This window comes from Erithacus rubecula, assembly GCF_903797595.1.
Source record: "Erithacus rubecula genome assembly, chromosome: 10".
Classification (NCBI taxonomy): Eukaryota; Metazoa; Chordata; class Aves; order Passeriformes; family Muscicapidae; genus Erithacus; species Erithacus rubecula.
Genome location: NC_136662.1, coordinates 2,874,019 through 2,891,521, shown reverse-complemented (window position 1 = coordinate 2,891,521; position 17,503 = coordinate 2,874,019). Strand labels below are relative to the sequence as shown.

General features: G+C 37.6%; 1 long non-coding RNA gene across 1 annotated transcript in view; it reads left to right on the top strand.

The window, feature by feature from the left end:
* The window catches only part of LOC306805808, a 58,306-nt gene that overhangs the window by 3,859 nt on the left and 36,944 nt on the right, over positions 1-17,503 (top strand). The window lies entirely within an intron of this gene.

Sequence of the window (17,503 nt, the reverse complement as noted above, 5' to 3'; positions counted from 1 at the left end):
CAGTGATCAATTTTTCAATTCCATTACAAAATAAATATTTTAAAAAATGTGGCCTGCATCATCTCTGAATTTAACATTCAAGTGAAAATTAATTAATTTTTCACTATTTGTATCAATCAAAATTTCTCAGAAGTCTTCTTTCAGGTTTAGGTAGAATTTTTAATGATAGGGACTTGGTTCTGAGGGGAAATTCTAAAGTATTCATAACCAAAATAAGGCAGATTTCCTGAAACAAGACATTTTTCTTTTGAAAATGATCAGAAAAAAAATAATTTGCCATTTATATTTTCTACATATTTTTTCCATATTATTGACCAAATCTGTCCTAAAAGAAGAAAAATAATTTTTTCTTCAAAACTGCCCAAAAAAGCCCATCTGGTTCTATTTTACACATTCCACTTCTGATGAGAAATAATAAAGAACAAATTTTGATATTTTTAATTTAATAACAGAAAATTAAAAGAGGAAAGGCAAAAGTAAAATGCATTTTTGCAAGATGGAGTATTTGAAACGAATTTCTCATCTGTCTTTGTAGAAATGACTTATTTTTCACTAAAATGTGGTGATAGGTAACCAAGGTATCTGGTCTTCAGCAGTACCTGGGATGTTATTGGGCAAACCTACAAACATGGGGCTTGCAGCAAAGAAACCTACAAATGTGGGGCTTGCAGGAAAGACTAAAGGGGAAACAAGTGGGAAAATTCCTTATTTGGTGAATAAAAGCAGTGAGCAACCACCCAGATTGTTAAGCCAAATGTAGACTGAATATGAATAGAGGGGGAAACACTAAAATTCTAAAAAGCACGTGGGCTAAACTGTGTCAGTCTCAATGTGAGTTCTTTCTTTCTGAAACCCCTCATGTTGATAAACCCTACTTAAAAACCTCCATCACAATAATGCTGATCATTGTAAGTGTCAAGGCCCAGGGTGAAATCCTGGCTCTGCTGATATCATTAACAGTTCTGTCTTTGGTTGGGTTCAGCCCAAATGAAAGCAGTGGCCTTGCTGACAAATGGCCAGTAGTCAAAGGGAGGCTCAGTCACTGAGTTCATCATTTCCATGCATTATATTCAACAAAGGTCAATAAGATGGAAGGTCTTGGGTTTAGATCTCTTGGAAGATAAGCATGCCAGGCTGAAACAAGACTCCAGAGAAATCAAGGGACAGCATTATTTGGATATTTGCTGTATGGCTTGTTGGTGAATTTTAAAAATGTACTTTATCCATATTCAAATCCAGTAGAAATCAAAGTAAAAGAATATGATCTCTGTGGGAAGAAGTCACAGAAACAATATCTGCACACCTGCCTACAGATCTATGGAAGCATTTTTGAAACAGACATTTTGGAAAGAGGCAGCTACTGCTAATCTATTATTGTTTCCATGCAGATATTTATATAAATCCTTTTCTTGTAAAATGCACATTCCCTGCTTAGCTTTGTATTTAGGCAGAAGAAGCACAACTTCAGCCTATGTAAATAAAATTTAAAACTGAGGTGGCTTAGGAATCTGGACTTAATAGATGCAACTGTGTAAGAATTATCTATTAATCATAAAATTATTAGATTACAAGGATAGCAACTTTTTTTCCTGACTTTTAAACATTTTCTGCTTGATTGTATTTGCTTCAGGAAAATCTAAAAATGCCACAACCCTGTCCTATCCATCAGCTGTACCTGTTAATTTAAGACACAATCACTTGAACCAGGTTGAATAACACACGCTGCAATGCCGTGTGTGCCATTGCACACACACGTGTTTATCCCTACATGCCTCCTTTAATTTTCTTCCTGAAACCAGCACGCTTTGGAATGATATTTTAATTTATTATTATGATAGGAATGGCAACTGGTTTTTAATGGTTACAGAATGGTGACTCACAACACTGTCCCAGATGCTGTCACCGTCGCTATGAGAGCAGATTTGCAACATCTTGTCATGGGCACACATCAGTGCTCATGCCTGCTGCCTTCATCCCAGAGGACAGCCTAACACCTGCTGCTGGCAGCGTGCCGGCCCTTCGGGGAACAAATGTTCCATTGCTGCTGGGTGATAGGACAGGACAGACTCGAGATTCCAAGTGAACTGGCTAAAGGCACCCTAGGGCTCGGTGCACCCACCCCTGCACCCAGATGGTTGCTGTTTCTGTAGGAATATTAGAGAGTGAGTGGTGTGCCTGTAGACGTCCCCTATAAATAAAGGAAAAGAGAAAAAAACCAACAGCACGCTGGATTATAATACTTCTAGCATTTGCTGTTGTTATGAAAAACCTCACAACAATATTTTTCCAGTCAGTATTATACTGATGGAGTATTTTGTGCCTACTCTATATTTATTCATATAAAGAATTTAGTAGAGTGTGTAAAAGATAATGTTTTAATAGGAAAATACAAGTACAAATCCACTTCTAGAAGGATAATGAGCTTTTTTCCTGCAGAATATTCTTAACCTTACACAATTTACAAATCCTGGACAAAATAGAAACTATTTTTATATTTCACATAATGTTTAGCTGTTGCCAGATTTACTACAATTAGATGTACGAACAAAACAAACAAAAAAGGAGTAAATACATTTTGTGTCTTTCAAATGTATATTTCTGTGCACCTATCCTAGAGTTGCAAGAATAAAGAATACTGTGCAGTAGCTCTAGGGAGCCCAGATTTCTCACTGAGGTCAAGGAGAGCTAAAAGGACTCCTGACTGGGAATAAGAAGCCCAGTGCAATTCAGTATCAGGTCTCTTGGACATTGTGTAATGTGTTTCTTTTCATTTATTCCCACTCCACTTCCAGTGGGGTGATAATAGCAGCATTACAATGTCTTCACTTCATGTGGATTGAATAGCAGGCTAATAAAGATGAGGGTGGTGCTTTTTTCAGCTGTTATACTCAAATTTCAAATAAGACCATTTTTATTCTCTGTTTTTGAAAAGGCTTTTTGTCCACATTATTCCCCAAAGCTTAGATCAAAACCATGTCATGTGTCTGAGGGAAGTACAGTCCAGGACAAAGTGCATTAGTATTTCAGCTATTATTTCAGTAATATAGTTTTGATACTCCTTTGCATTTCAGCTTTTGCATAGGAATTTACTCCCATGAAAATGAAATACTTTTAAAAATAAAAAGATTGATCATATATTTATAGAAGGGCAGCTTCATCAGAAGCCACTAGATTGTTGCAGTTTAACTCTGTGTGGTTTAAATCAATGTGCAGTGGAGGTGATATTTCACATTCTCTGCAGTGTGCTGCACTTCTCTGCAAAAAAATCAATCAAATCTACATCACAATATACTGAGCAACACTGAACTGCCAACAAGAGAATTCTGGATGCCTTTCACTGGTGACAATTTCCACCTTTTTCCTCTTATTAGTTTAATGACTAGTATATATCCATAATTCTTAGGAAAGAGCACATCATACACACTGTCCACATTCTGTGTAGTTCTTTGAACACATATTCCTATGTCATTCTTTCTGATGATCTCTAAATGAAGTTCCCAGGTAATGCCAATTTACAATAATATCTCTGCTTGTGATCCCACAACTTGCCTGGGGCAAATCTCATTGTTTTTCTTTGTCCCCTGACTGCATTGGTAAAATTATGCTAATAATAGCCACACCAGAGAGATGCTGGGTGAATTTGTGTGCCTGCAGAGGACTTTGAAGATGAAAAGGCTTATTTAAATGTTACATATTGCCACAAGTATTATTATTATTATTAAAGCTTAAGAGTGCATTCTGCCCTTGGATGGACAGACACAGCTGCTGCTGTCCCAACTGTCCTTTTTTACATAGAGAGCCAAGCAATGGTGCAGAGCTGTACGGATCTAGAGACTGTAAGTTCAGCAAGTCAGCTTTGCTGGAGCAAAGACAGGGTTTCTGTGCAGATGGCAGGCATGCAAATTTGGTATGATCACAATTTAGAGGTGCTTGTAAAGCATTTGCTTCGGATGAACTCTTTGCTGCTTCTATTTTTCAATGCTATTAACTGCAGGGAGAAGGAATGGAGTGGAGGAGCAGGAAAAATATTTATAATAAACTTCTGGATAAATCTCCTAATCAAAACTGAGCACAGCTAGGGCACTCCTGGTGACAGAGTCCAGAGACAGAGGCTGTGATTCTGAGGTCAGGCTGAGCTCTCACGTCACATTTGGGTCATGCTGCATGAAATTGTCTGCAAGGCTTCCTTGTAACCTGTCAAATGTTCTGGGTCATAATGCAGGAAATTATCTCCAAAGATCTGATGAATCTGAAAATACCTTTGTAATCCAGAATTTCTGTTCAAACTGCAAAAATTATAAAGATCCTGTTATTGCTCAACCATTGCACTCACTTTTGCCACTGTTAAAACTATTGTGTTCACTGTCCTGCAGTTAGTCTTTACAGAGGATTTACAGACTAATCTTTCTGACTGTGCCATGTCGCTCTTGTGGAATTCAATTGCAGTTCTACAGTCACACTGCCTTTGATTAATTTGCCAGGTGTAATGACAGTAAAATTTGGCCTAATGAGAAATAACTTAGCCTTGTTCTCAAATGAAAATCGAAGGAGAGTCTCTCTAAATAGATTGTCATATTCCACTCTTCAATGTAGGCTTCTTTTTTTTAAATTCCCCTTTTTTCTGGTTTAATCAGAATGCTTACAAAATACAGATAATCTGAATTCAGAAACAAGGTAAAGAACACTGCTGCTGCTGTTGTTTCAAAGACCGTGTCAGCAAAGAGCAGAGATGCTTCTTTTACTAACAAATGCTGGTAGAAGCATTTATTGCTTTATGTTCAGAACATTCTGGGAAGTGAGCAGAAATGAGGCTGATTCATGCAAGAAGCAGGGTTTCAGAAGTCAAATAAACAAGTTCCTGCAGTTAATGGTACCTTCCAATACACTTTTTAAGGTCAGGAACAAGTAAATCACAAACAGGAGATATATGCATCTTCAAAATCCGACCTCCCAGACCTGTTGTGTTTTTTTTTAATAAAAAGATCAGAAGTGGCTTAGGGTTTTGAGTACTCAACATTACTATTAGAGAGCTTGGAATTAAGATAAGGGAAGTCAGAGAGTGTGGGCAGAACTGACTGACAGAGCAAGCTAATGTCTGGGCAGCTGCCTAAATGCTAGAAGGGCTCTCCTTCCCTTTGAAAGTTTAAGACAAAAACTGGGAAAAAGAAAATCTTTTATTAAAGCACTGTTGCCCTGGATAACCAAGGACAGATTCTGGGTGGTCCCCATAAAGTTTCTTTTTAACTTGATAGCCAAACTCATGGGTATTTTCCAACAGTTGATGGGGATGAAATAACACTGAATTAATTCCTTTTTTAAAAATAAAGGGAATGAAAGGAACAGCTAGATGTCTGTACAACTGCCTTTGAAATCACCACTACTGGGCTTGTCTGAATGTTCTATGCAATTCTATGTATTCACATGGTCTGGCCCTCCTTCAGGCTAAACAACTGATCTTGGTAACTTCACTGAAACACAGCAGGTCAGCTGGGCTGGTGAGTGTTCAGGAAGGTTATTAAGGTTTTTTAGTGGTAAAATTCATGCCCTGCTCATGTGGTTTCTTAAAAAAGTGTAGTCATCTTCCACCTCCAAATCATGTTCTCCTGTACTCTAAGAACCCCATGCACAAGATACTAAAATTTTAAGATGACAGTTGCTAAAACCACTGATGTAATTGGCTATCTTATATGATGTTCCCAAATAAGTTAAATATTTGTCAAAATGGTAAACTAGAAATCTTCATAGCCAAGAGGAGATTTTACCTGCTTTTCTTGCTCCATGTGACTCTGTAGGAAAAGACTGCAAAGAACAGTGAGCCTTGATCTGCTGAAAGACACCTGAGGTTATGTCCCAGTCATCCTTACAGAATTAGAGTCAACACTTGGAAATGGGGAGAGTCAAATTGTGAGGTCACCATTTCGGTTTTAATGTTACACATAAAATAAAATCATATTACTCAGCCATAAAATCATAAAAACATGGTCTTATCAGGAAGTGCAGCCTCAGATAAATGGAAAGGTGCGATGAACACAAGGCAAATTAACATAACTAAGAGGAAAAAAGGATATCTCTGTTCCAACATCTTAATCTGAAATTTGAGTTAAGAGACAGTTCCATTTCTAAGAATTAGAAAGAAAGTGCTTTTGATATAGGACATGGACATCCTCAGAAAATAGTCTTAATTTATAAATTCTATTTAAGGGAAGAATTTATATTCTCTTGCAATCAAATTTCCAACTGCTCGCATTATGGCAAGGTTTTCCCAGATGTTCCTTCTCAGGTTGTCAAAGAAGTGAAGTAAATTTCTGTAGTTTGCAGGTGTTAAGTTGCAGGTACATAATTTCATTTTCAAAGATAAAATTCAATAAGGAGAAACAAGATTCTTGGAAGATAAATGTAGTCTTGTGTCTATTTTTTTTTGCATTCCTATCACCTCTTTCTTACTTATATTAATAGCAATAAAATTCAAGGAAGAGGTGTGAGGTAGGTTGATGGTTTCCCAAAATATAATTTCTAAATAGAATCACACATGTATCCAAGAATACAAATGTTAATTGGACAGAAATTTGATTCTGCATTCACCTGCACAGACATTAAAAGCCTTCATCTGGCCAACAGTGAGTGATGTCTTGAGATAGTTTAAGGACACTTCCCAGCCCACTCAGTCTTCAGCCAGGGGATGTCTGGGAGAAATCATGATCTCATCATGAAAAGATTACAGTCAGTAAAGTGAAATCGAAGCAAGCCAAGCTATCATGAAATATTTTTTTAGTTCTAGATGGCAGTCAAAGCAAGAAAGATAAAGTATTTAAACAGGCATGAAACCAGCTCATGATTATTTGTCCTCTGAGAAGTGCTGGAGGCACATCAGTGGCCTCCTGGCTTCCCCACTGTGCCTGTTGCAAGAATAGCTAAAGGACTTCTGGTTTTGAGCCAAGGCCATTTCACTCACTAACAGTGGTTTATTTGGGGGGTGTTTCTTTGATTGGTTGGTTGTTTTTTAATTTACAGGAGCAACAGTTTTTATTAAAACTCCCAGCATTTAGAGTAAAGGGAAATTAAGAGACAAATTTACCACAGTAGTGCTTTTCCTTGAGAGACCATTGCTTACCAAAGATTTAATTCCTATCTCCAGCTTTCCCCTTGCCTCAAATGTCACATGTTTATGGCCCTCACCTTCAGTTTTGTACTATGCTCATCATTCCAGATCCTGGATATTTTCCTACTGTGGCCACTCTGGGTGCAAGGACAGGTGACATATTGTTTGTTCCCGTGTTCACAGGACAGACAAATTATGATGGCAAAGGAACCATTTGAGAGTAATTGGGTAGGGCTTAAGTAAACATCTAGAAAAATTATTTTCATTGCAAAGGCTTATAGAATATTTCTTGTATTTTTTTTTCTTTTCTAGCAGAAAAGACTGCTTAGGAAATTCTGGTTATCACTGTTCGTAAGAACATAAATAAGCCTTCCTGCATGTTTGATCCATTTTAACTAACATACTCCCTACTAAAGGAGTCAGAAGGGAATTCCAGGATTACTTCCCTTTTAAAATCATTCTGGCTTTCAATAATCGTAGTATGAGGACTCAAGACTGCAGCTGGATCATCCTATCTAATGGATATCAGTAGTTATATTCTCCATGAATTTAACTCCTTTTTTTTTGTACTATCAGATTTATTATTCTCCAGATCAGTGCCAGGGCTTTGGATTGGATCATTGCAAGAAGATACTATTTATATTCAAAATATTTAATGTCTGCTTGCCTCAACAATATAGCTTTACTTGTTCTAAGATTATATATGAGGTTGATATTGCTGCTTGAATAAACATACACTGACAAGTTAATAAAAATAACATTTTAACTGCTTGAGTGCAATGTTCCAGTGACCCATAAGATAAGTTCTAGGCTCTCTGCAGTCTTAAGCTCAGCATGAGTTTAACATTCATCCATGGGTCTGCAGTAGCCATTGAACAACTGATGAACTCCCCTAAATGAAGAGAGCAAAAATTCAAACATCAATTTAAATGACTGCATGGAAAAAGCAAAAAATTGCTGTTAAAACTACAGCAGGCTGAAATGAGAGCTGAGAATGACAGAGAGGGCAGGTAATGACCCCCATACTAAAAGATATACAACAAAGGCATTTGCTCTAAGTTCTCATGGAAAGCCTTTTAGACAAATTAATTAAGCAATAAGACATGACAGGGTGTGAATCGCTTGGTAATGATTTACGCCTATTGTGTTGTTAGGCAGAAGGCCAAAGGCCGAGTGCTGTCAAATCACCTAGGTGTAAATTATCATTTGATAATTTGAGCCCTGGAGTGCGTTATTGTAATTAGAAGGTGTTCTATCATAAGTTTTCTACTTCATTCCATTTTTTTTTCCATCCTCAGCTTCATTTTGATACTTAGAATGCTATCATTAAAAACTAAACCTTTTCTTGCAAGATTATTTCAGACAACTAATAGCCTGAGAGACTTTACACAACAAACCTTGTCATATACCACAATGCATAGCAGAGAAGTCAATGCAGGCATGTCATGACTGTAATTTAATCACCGTGCTTTCATTCATAAAGCCAGTTACAGACAAAGGGAGGTATTAGGGTTATAGGGGAATGTGCAATCAAAATTAGTTGGAAGTTAGGTGCAGTTAATGAAGAGGAATGAGGCAGCTGCACTTCTTTTCAAATTAAAAAGCACCAAAAAGTTGGAGAGATAATAACATGAATTCTTCCAAGTTGCAGCATCCAGACAGCTGCAGAAACCACAAGAAGGCCACTCCAAAGCTTGAGTATTCGAGCTCATAGAATCAAAATGCAGCAAGGGTTGTTCAGTGCTAAGATGTGAACACCATCTCAAGCTCTGGAAATTCATACAATGCAGCTTATCAGAACTTGGGAGAAGGTTATCACTGCCTACTTGTCTACTTGTTCTGTTTTTCTATTTTTCTAGAGATGGGATTTTTTAGTAGCAGGATTTCCAGTTTGATCCAGTTTGCCATTCATAGATACCTACAGTCATTAATCACATGTATTGAGCAGAAGAAATGTCTTTTCAAGTCTGGCATAGAAATGGATGTCATGGCAGTCTCTTTTTGCCCCATGCCTCATCTGTGGCTACAACATAGGGAAAAATATTTTATCAAATCCAGCTATTGTGTCCTTAATATTAGCCAAGATCACAGTATTATGCAATAGAACATCCTTAATGTTCTCGTATGGCTAGATGACAACAGCCTTCACAATTCCTAATGCTGAAATGATTCCCACTGATAAGAAGCAGTCCCACTATGGCAGTGCCAGGGTGAAATGTTAAGGTCAATCAAGAGAATATCTTTCTGAGAATTAGACACACATAGAAAAAGAGAATTTTCTGGTCAGCCATGATTTCAAAACCTGCAAAAAAACATTTTGTAAGTGATATAACTGTAAAACAGAACAGGTCAAATTTGTTCTGATAAATGACAGGTCTTTAAATTATTTTTCTGGAGTTTACTTCTGATGTTTGCTTATCAGTGGCATATGCTCCTTTTTTTTTTTTGTTATGATTCTTTTTGCATCTATTTTTTTTCCATACATTTTTGTGTTGTCGCAAAAGCTGCCACACATCCACATTTCATTTATTTAATCAGGAGGATCCAGATAGCGTGATATTTAGTTTTACCATCCATCTAGCATATTATTAGTAGGTTGGGGTTTGGAAAACTGACAGAGAAACAGATGTTGGGATTATTTTATGTAGCTTGAATACCATAATGATATACAGTTGTCAAAAGCATCTATTTTCTTATTTTAGGAAGATGATTATTTTATGGAGGAAATGGCTTGACTTTTTATAACCCAGAGGGAAGAGGAAAATAAAAAGAAGGACCCAAGGAAAATATCTAAGAAAGGAATGATGGATGTTTAGTCTGTGCCTAAAAGTCTGTTCAAAACATATGCAATTTATAAAATTGTTCTAGGGGAATAATCCTGGCTGTGCCTGTTTCCCTTACAGATACATATTTAATGAAATAAGGTAAAATAAATCTATAGTCTCATGATTTGCATGTCCTTGGTCTGCTGTAAAGTGTGAAGGAAGGAGACACTATTTTTGTTAGTTGCAGCTTAATAATGTAATATGCAGAGGTTAGTCCCTTTCTCAGAAGGAAACAGAAGGCTTGGAAATAAAGAATTTGGACATGCTTGGCGTGGCTACATTCCCTTTCCGCTATGCTTATCAGTCACAGTGGGGAAAAAAGATCTAGCTGGTGTCCAAAGGACAAAGGTCAAAAAAACTTTATTTCCATTTTTTCCCTGTATTTAGTGCCTGAATATTGGACTTTTAAATATAAAATAATGACACCAAGTTTTCTTTTAGTTGCTCATGAGTTTGCTTGCTTTTCTCTTCTGCTCATCTGAGATTTTAGGAAGAAACTGAGGGACAGTGGAAATATTGTGAAAATTACATAGCACTCAGAGCTTTGGTGCATACTTTTAGGAATGAATATCCATTTCTACCTTTCTTTACCTCTAATTCCTCTTTTCCTGCCTATTTCATCACTTCATGTTAATGCCAGATGTGGAAAGAATTCAATATCTGGTAAGACAATTACATTTAGTTCCCATCACTGTAATTTAAATCTAAATAGTACAGGCACTCAACTACTTCTGGAGGTGAAATAAGTCTCAAAAATGAGTTCCTTGAGCAGTGAGGAAGCCAATATCTGTATCTTTTTTTTCATCCAGCATTCATGAGTAGGGCTTGATACCTCTACCAAACACCCCAGGAAAAATATTGAGAAAACAGAGTTATGGGTGGATTGGTGTGGCTCTGAGTCCAAAGTGGAGAGAAACTTCCCTTCATGTACATGCACATTCACATGCAGACACACATGCAGAGAGATATTCTGTGACTTCTGAAATGTCTTATTTAACAAAATAGAGAGGATGAATTATCAGTCTTCAAAAAGCACATGAAATTGGGTATGAATAGAGTAACTGCACAGGATGATATAGTCAAGTAACTACCTAGGAAATCTGTGAAGATCTTTATTATTAATATCAAATATTCTCTTTTCTTGTTAAAGACATAAATCTCTGTAATGAAATAGAGTTCATCACCTCCAGATTTATATTCTTTGCAGGAGTTCAGATATTTATGGATGCCTCCCAAAAAATCTAAAATGTAATAAGGAAGTGCTAATCTAATAAAGGCAACAGGTAGTTGGTGCAGTACTTGAATCTGGGTTTCGCTTTTTAATTATAAGGTTGCAACATATAATATACAGAACTGCCTCTGGACATTCATCAGAAGTACCTCCTTTTGATTTACTTACCTAGCCATTGGTTGCTATCTAGTATTGCTCAATTCACAGGCAACTGAAAAAGGATGTATCTGTTGGTAAAACTATTTTCATTAAGATATTTAAAAAGCAGAGCATGAATTTTTGCAATGCAGTTTTAATCAGAAAGTGCTGTTCATTGTGTTTTAAAACAACAATGGTTATTGCCAGTATTACCATAAGATTATTAGATTATTCTAGTGATCACATTATTTATTCTTTCTTCTCTCTCTTTTTATTTACTTTAAAATATTAATTTCATGGGTATTATTGACGATGAAGAACAAAGAAAAGAAAGTCAGCTGAGTCTCCACTGCTCAGTGTGCTCCAATTCTGTTCTCTCAGGAGCAAGTTTTAGTATTCAGCTATGCCCAGCCATTCTCTGAAGTGAAAAAAGTGTAGATATTTAAGATTTAGACAAAAATTCTGGATAGAATAATTCTTTGTGCTGGGGAACTCTCATTTAAATTTTGTACTTTTTTGTCACAGCCTAGTCCCAGGCTCTGAATTCAGATTAATCCAGGATATTGATATGACTGTGATCTGAGTCTTTGTAATTATGGTCCATCTTAGTAACATGCTTAGTAACACCCAGGTGGTACCATAAGTGACCAACCTGGAAATGCAAATAGAGTCTTTCAAGGTCTGTGAGGAAAGCTTCTAGGATTTGAAAATCATTATTACATAAAGGAAACAAGAAAAGGTGTGTATTTGAAATATTTGAGAAGTGTTTGCATAGTTTTATGTGATTAAATTGCACACCAAAAGAATGGGAAAACATTATCTGTCAAAGATAGCACACAGGTACTAAAGCTACAGAGGAATGGATTGGGATGACTTCAAACTGGTTATTTTATCCTTAAGGTAGATATATAGGAGAACTCTATTCCAAGATTATTCTATTCCTTGGAGAACCAACCGGAATAATGTGTTAGGCTTTACAGCCTTCAGTTTAACATAACCAGGATCAGTAATTTAGCATTTTTATATATTGAACATGATCTGCACTGGGAAACGCTAACAACAGCAAGCAGCACGATACAGATTGTTCTGTAGCTTTGACCTACAAGTACATTTTATAGCTGAGCTGGTGTCAGGATTCTGTCTGGCTGCTGCACCAGCCTCAAAACACAGCTCAGCTCTCTCATACTACTTGCAAGCAATTCAGACACAGAATATTTTGGGGATCGTAAATGAGCAACATCTATTCCCAGGGTAAGGCAAGTCTATTTCACAAGTTACTTTATGGACCATATGGTTATACTTGGTTACGTTCATCACATAAAGCAACTTAATCCAGTATATTCAGATCCATGCAATGCAAATGGAGCATCATTTCCAAGCTTTAAAGGAGCCTTGTCTCTTTCCCTAGGGAACATGGTGTAGACTACAGTTTTAAATCAAACTTCTCATAAACTTTTAACACTCAAGTCTTTCCAAAAATCATGTCATCTTCCAACTTGGTGTGATGCAACTTATTATCTGTATGTCTGAGCATAAAAAAGGCACTCTGGTGTTCTACTAAAATTATGCTGAAAATAGAAAATGAGATTGCAACCAGTAAAGAGAAGTCAGAATTGCTCCTGAATTTTAGTACAGTCTTTGCCAAAACCAGCAAAGCATCCCTGAGGCCTCCTTATCCAGTGTGCTGAGCTGAAGCCTCCTGGAAATAGCAGGCTGAAAGGTTGCTAAGCCAGACACCTTCTTAGATAATTTTCAGGCTTATGACCAGGACATTTTAATATTATGCAGGGAAATAGTTCTCATTCTCAAATATGTCATATATTGGATGTAATTATGGGGTGAGCAAGACAGAAAGCATTGTTCAAGAGGCAAGGAAGGAGTTAAGAATTATGCATTTAAAGGTAGGATTCCATCCCAGGCTAACAGCCCTCCAACACAACTTCCCATTGTTCACAGGTCTGGTGAGTTCCTGGGGTAAAGTACTTTTTTGGCTGTTGATGTCAGGAATGCTATCACTTTTGTGAAATAATTTGGTTTTCTGTGTAATTACACCCTGGCAAAAGCATATTTCTAATAGCACAGCTAGAATTTTCTGTTTAAAATGCCCTGTTTAAATTGTTGACTTTCTGCTGGAATGCTGTATTTAGTTACATTCCACCCTCATTCTAGAGCTCCCTGTACATCCCAGAGCACAATAGCATCATTATGCACTACCTTGGCCTCCAGGTCATGAACTACAATTATCTCTTTTCATGGCAACAATCTTTATAACCTAGAAACTACTCCCAGGGACAACATTATAAAGAAGGATTGGCATATGCATAAATAAAGATGAATAGATATTGGCACTCCTCGGGGTTTTTGCCATTGATTATGGAATGTTGATTAATGCCATAATCACTACCTCCCCTCGAAAGCGATAGCGGCATTTTGTGCTGGCTTCACTTTTCTGTCTTCACATCTGCTGCTTTCTCTCCAGTCCCTGGCTCTTGTCACCCATCTGATTCATCCTCGTAGCACGATGACAAAAGTCACAATGTTTGGTTGCCAGCGAGAAAATTTCAGAGGAACAATTTTGAATCTGATTGTTCTCGACTAACATGCTGCTCCAACGGATTATAGCACTTTTATATGCAGTTGCTTTTTGCTAGGTCCATCTGTCTGCGCTCCAAGCTGTGCTCCTAAGATTTGACATTTCAGGCAGCTCTGATTCTGTTTTCTCTCATTCAGTTTCAGTTTTTAAGAACAGAAATCCAGTCGGGAAGGTTATTTGGGGAGCAGTAAGCAAAAAGCATGATTATTATTAGCACTCTTCAAGCTATTAACCCCAATGCTTTGTATTTACTTGACATTACGTAAAAAAAATAAATCTACAACTCATCTACAAGGCAGATGAATAAATAGCACCTGCACTGCATGTAAGTAATTCAAATCCAGAAATCAGACATTCTGTAATCCACAGAAGGAGCTTATCTATCCTAACAGCTACTCCCAAAACAGTAATTACTACAATATTCCCCATCCTCATTAGATCAATTATTTGAAAGTTCATCTTTGCTTCATATAGGATGCTCACCTGCATTTACAGGTAATGAATGACTTGTGAGATGCAGCTGCACTTTAACAGACTGTCCTCACAGAACATGATCAGAATCACGAGCGATAGAGATTGCTCTGCAGGAAGAGGCTATGCTAGAAATGTATGTCAGAGTCAAATAATTAATTTACATGCATTGTCATTTTATGCAACATATGTTCATTTTTTAAATACTTGCCTTGCCAGAAGCTAAGGAACCAGCCATAAAGATAAACTAAAGCAGACAATGTCTGGTAAAGTTTAGAGCAAAAATTGCTCCAAGTTGTACTGCACTGGTCTAGTTGTCCTCCTGTAGACTTTAAAATAAATGGTCACATCATGTTGATTAGGTTAGTCCAAACATGCTAGATGAAAATTACTTGATTTTGGTATCAGGAAAGTCTTCTGGCTGCATGAGAAGAAAACGCTGGAGGGGAGTTTTTTAGCCAACACCAGCAGAGGTTTTGTCTATAGGAATGTTTAGAGAGGCTTATGTATGTCTATATATTTTGTATATCTGGTTTATGTGGGACAAGTAGAAAAAAATAATTTAGTGCCTTTGGTTCCTCTACTGTGGGGCAGGTATCCAAGAAAAATTGCATTACCCCTAAATGTCACAGGTTCACTCTTGCAATACAGAAGCTAGGAGCAAAAAGGGAATACAATACATAGGTAAGTGGCATAAAAATATATCAAAGCCAGAAAAAATTGAACTGAACACTTGTTCAGTTGTACAGTACAGAGCAGAGAAAGCTGGGAAAGAAACTATGAGTTTCCAAATAAAAAGAAAATTTAAAGACTAGAATTTCATTTTCTACATCAGAAGATTGAACTTTTTTGTTGTTTTGTTTTTAAAAACCATGCTATTTAATAGCAGCTTAATGAAAGAACTAATGAAATCTTTCAGAGACAGGGAATTTCCTGAAAGACATAGAGGTTGTGCAGATATTGTTTTCTTTTATTCGGTTGTTATCTGAAGAAAGAAAGGATGTTGAAGAAAGAAAGGATGTTGCAAGCCAGCAGTTCTCTGAAGATACCTGGGTGAGCAGTTGCTACTCTGCTGGTCCAAGCACAATAATGTGGCATGTGGATAATGAATCCAACTTTCAAATTTTCTTTTTCCAAAAAGCTTGTAGACCTGTGTCAATGTATTGGCTGTATGAAGTGGCTCATTGCTGTCACCCACCAGAATGTTCAAACCAGTTTCTTTCTGAGATGGGAATTCAACCTCCATAAAATTTGCTCAAAGTTTTGCCTGCATGTACATTCAGGGGAAAAAAAAATACCAACCAAAAAGCCAAGCAAAAATCCTCAAGGTGTGTTTTATTACGTGTTAGTGCAGGGAATTAGTCACACTGAGTGGGACTCCAATAGGGTGGATGTAGAGCAAATCCCTTTAACATTTGTTCCTGCAATCCAGAGGGGTTAGTGAACAACAAATCTGTGTTCTCACCATGGTAAATGAGAGCAGCAGACTGGAAGGGTAAGTAATATCCAACTTTATGTACAAAGTGCAGAAACAGAGTAACTGCTTTGAAGAATTCCTCAAAAATTGTAAAATAATAAACCGTTTATTTGGATATATGAAAGGGGTGAAATGCAGAAAAAGATCTTCACAGCAGGAAAAGCAAGTTTGTCCAGTATACCATGATAGCTCCCAATGTTTGACAAATGAGCCAGGAACTGCTCTGTCCTCATGCCTTTCCATTTCTATAACTGCAAATCCACAGTGAATACAGTTTTATGTAGAAGGAACTGCCTCTGACAGATACAAAATTACTTAAACACCAACATAGTTTATTATCCACTCCCTCTTGATTTACATACCAAGCCAAACTCCAGTTCCCAGCAATGTCTGCTGTCCCTTTAAAGAATTCAGGTGTAGTGCCTGAAGTTCATGGACTCTATCTCTTGCATGATCTTCACTGAAAAAAAATGACATCTGAATTGAGCAGACTTGAATACATTTATGCCTGTGGAAAATCAGGAATTCCTCCCCTATTCTTGGATAAAAGCAGAAAATAATTACACCCCTGCTTTTCAGGCTGTCTCTTATGGACAAATATCATCTAAAAGGAGCCCAGAGTACTCCCATTCAGCCTGGTGACAGACTACGTAGGTAGGCTGGAGCTAAACTGAGCCCTGTCTGTCTGTGTGGCAGCAGAGGTGACAGGAGAACACCATTTGCAGTGAGGCAGCCAAAGAGCAACGACAGCAGGGATGATGGTAGTTGCAAAGTGCCAGCAGACTCAGCTTTGGAACAGATTTGCCAAGACTGCTGCACCATGTGATGACACAGATTCCATGCTGAATGCACAGTGACATGGAAAATGTCTCCTAGTGGTGTCCAGGCGGCACCAGTTAACTCCTCTAATAGCTGCTCTCCCCTGACTTTGTCCTGTTTCACCAGCTGTTGTGCATCTCCTGTTCAGGAGGAGACACTGGCACAGTGGAAGAATCATTAGGGAAATGCAATAACATATGGATGTGAGAGGGAGGTTCAATAATGAGTTTCTGTGTGTGTGTGTTCAGTACGTGCACAGGGAGCACCATCTCATTTACCTGAGCTTGATTTGCTGTTTGTATCATTCTGTACCAAGGAGCTCCTGGAAGCACAGAGCATTCTGCAGGTTGCAAGAGCAAATCACCAAGTACAGAGTCAGTTCAACCTGGCAATGCAAAGAAAGTCTAGAGTGGAGAAAATTCCTGTTTAGTGAAAAGTCAATTCAGCAATCCAGCTGAATATCCTTCACTCCTGGTTGTCTTCAGAGCTGAAGACATTTACCTGGTGCCACTATGATCTATGACTGCTGAACAGCCCCTTGAAGTTTGTGGGATCCAGCAAGAACTGCCTTGGGAAGCCTCAAGAGCAGAGATTTGAAACAACTTATTCCATGAGAATTAGAGCTAATGAAGCCTGGGCTTCTCTGTGAATTTATGTCTTAATGTAAGTCCTTGGATGCAGGGTCAAACTGAGGTTTTTGGATTTCTAGGTAGGAGCAATTCTCTGAGGATTCTCTGAGATCTAATACGGTCAGCTTTGTGATAAATGCTTCCTTAGAGTATGCATAGGTTCATTCAGCGGGTCAGCTCTTCTAAATACTGATTTTTACATAAGCTGGAGAAGCTTAGCT